The sequence below is a fragment of the Schistocerca cancellata genome, chromosome 12 (assembly GCF_023864275.1).
Source record: "Schistocerca cancellata isolate TAMUIC-IGC-003103 chromosome 12, iqSchCanc2.1, whole genome shotgun sequence".
Classification (NCBI taxonomy): domain Eukaryota; kingdom Metazoa; phylum Arthropoda; class Insecta; order Orthoptera; family Acrididae; genus Schistocerca; species Schistocerca cancellata.
In genome coordinates, this window is record NC_064637.1 from 99,829,968 (window position 1) to 99,832,802 (window position 2,835).

Below are 2,835 nucleotides of genomic sequence, written 5' to 3' on the forward strand. Positions count from 1 at the left end.
TTACGAAGTGTTTCTAAAATTTATTTGTAGTAATATTGGTTAACTGTTTGTCCAGGAGGTACCCACTCTTTATGGACAATTTCCTTGGAATCAAAGAAGCACACAAGCATGCAATTCGCTTTTGACTTTGACATGCGAGCTTTTTTTTTGGTCTGGGTGATCCCTTTGAGCACCAGTACGAACTTTGGCGTTTTTTCTCTAGATCGTACTGAAAAAAAAAACAACTCTCGTCACCAGTGATAACATGGCTCAACAATTCTGGATTGATTTCCGTTTGCTCTAACAGATCGGCTGCCACATTTCTCCATGTTTCTCGCTGTTGTGGTGTGAGATTTTTGGGGACCATTTTTGCACAAATCTTTCTCATACCAAGATCTTCAGTTATTATTAGACGAACCGTTTCTCGAGTGATGTTCAGTTCTAGTGCAATAATTTTCACGGCTAATCTTCAATCAGATAGTGCGAGTTCACGCACCATGGCCAAGTTCACATCTGTCCGTGAGGTTGATGGTCGTCCACTGCGCTCTTCATCTTCAACATTCGTACTGCCTTCACTAAACATTTTATGCCAACGGAAAAGTTGAGCTCTTGACATAACCTCCTCTCCAAAATCCTTCTGAAGCTTACCGTAAGTTGTAGTTGCGTTTTCACCCAATTTAACTCAAAAAGAAATGGCATACCGTTGCGCAATATTATGCGGCTCCACTTCCGTGACGAGAGGCACAAAATCGTGTTAACTTATTACAGCACAACTCTCGACTGAGCAGTTGCATCGATGTACCGCTTGGACTAGAAGCAGCTTATAGACCAAGATCAAAGATATTGTGCCTACGCAAGCCTGCAGGTTTTACACCTCTTGCAAAGGAAATCAGTCCCATTACTTTACTGCCGCACCTCGTATGACGTAGGCATGCAAAGGAAACTAATAAACATCTGAATTTAAACAGAGGAGGTCCAATTAAAAATGAAATAAGGGTACCATAGTTCACATAAACTTGTAGTATGTCTTCAGCTCTCTCTAGTTCAAAGCTGGAGTAGACGTAACCACGATGATGAGTGGTAGTACTGTCCCTGAGCGTGAGGCTTGCGATCGAGATTCATCGCATCTTGGTTGTAATCGATGATCGTGCACCACATTCTGAGGGATGTGGGAAGGGAATAGCGCTTTCCGAGTGTCCCGAGATGAAGATTTAAAGTTTATGTTAATAATAATTACCTGCAGACCTATCTATGTTAGAATGATATTTAAAGAACTTTGTTGTTAATGAATATGTAGGTAAATAACATAGGTGTGACAAAGTCGGAAGCTAATGTTGAAATTGGTTTAGTAATGAAGCTTAATTAATTTGAGGCAAAAATAATGGTAGTTAAATGAGCTGGAGTTAAGACAAAGAGAGTGGTAACTCATATATTGGAAATCTTGAGTGCTTAATGCTTCCAATAATCAAAATTTCAATACAGTGATCATAACAGTTTCAGTGTCTTCCCCCCCCCCCCCCCCCCTTCTGTTCTTTTCTATTCATTTGAATTCTGAAGTGTACTGAACTGATTTCACCAGTAAAGTTAAAGTCAATATAAAACCTAAATTTATCAGTGTTTTACCCTTTTTAAAATTGACATTGTATGTGTGTTTCGAAAGTGCTATTTCTAGGGTAACCTATGCACGATTTCAATCAGGTCAATAGACAATACGAAGTTTGTAGTAAACATTATAGTGTATCGTTGTGTATTTATAGCTTGTCCATATTAGTACAGAAAGTGAAGATATTTAGTTCAGTAGATTTTTTGGTTCTAAAATTCACCATATAATGCAGTGTTACTACGTGTTGTTGTGCTTGAACGTACTTCCTCTTGTACAGGTTAATGGTTCAAATGGCTCTGAGCACTATGGGACTCAACATCTTAGGTCATAAGTCCCCTATAACTTAGACCTACTTAAACGTAACTAACCTAAGGACATCACACACACCCATGGCCGAGGCAGCATTCGAACCTGCGACCGTAGCAGTCCCGCGGTCTCAGTTAATGCCTAATTAGGCTGGCGACCGTATTATTAACAATTGGTAGCATCTGCTGTGTATGTTTCTTGCCCGTCCTAACGTGTAGTGGCACTTTAGACTTGCTTGACGTATCATTGTTGTTACTGAGTGGGTGTAGGTCTGATTTTGCCTCCATTCAGGTACACGCGGTCAACATATTTACTAAACTCCTTTCTTATAAGGTGAAGCCCGACAACTTACCACAGTACAGGCTTTAAAGAGTTAACGTGCGCTAGAGCGTAGTGTTACAAACTCCGTCCGAACAGGCTTCGGAATGCCCAACCCACCGACCGACCGCCATGTCATCCTCAACTATAGGTAGGGGCATGTGGTCGCAACTCCGTTCTGTCAGCCGTTGTCAGTTTAAGAGACCGGAGTCGCTATTTCTCTGTCAAGTAGCTCCTCAGTTTGCCTCGCAAGGGCTGAGTTCACCCCGCTTGCTAACAGCACTTGGCAAACCCGGACGGTCACCCATCGTTGTGCTACCCAAGCCCGACAGCGCTTAACATCGGTGATCTGACGTGGACCAGTGTTACCACTGCAGCACGGCCGTACCACTGCAGCACGGGCGCTGGCACGGTTAATATACATATAACGAAAAAAAAACTTTCATCGAATTACGAAATGAAACCGAACGACACAATAAAATCCTGTTACTAAGATGTACATAGGTTGGAACTCAAATAGTGGCAACACTGCTGCGGAGACACTATGCAATGGAATCTACTATTGTCGCTGATAGCACACGTTGTTTACATACAGGGTGTTTCAAAAATGACCATTATATTTGAAACGG

At 41.8% G+C, this 2,835-nt stretch overlaps 1 non-coding gene across 1 annotated transcript; it reads left to right on the forward strand.

Moving 5' to 3' along the window:
• The first annotated feature begins 974 nt into the window (after nt 1–974).
• Nucleotides 975–1,175, forward strand: LOC126109971 (small nucleolar RNA U3). The gene has a single exon (XR_007523743.1). It is a non-coding gene; the product is annotated as a small nucleolar RNA U3 (small nucleolar RNA).
• The last annotated feature ends 1,660 nt before the right edge of the window (nt 1,176–2,835 follow it).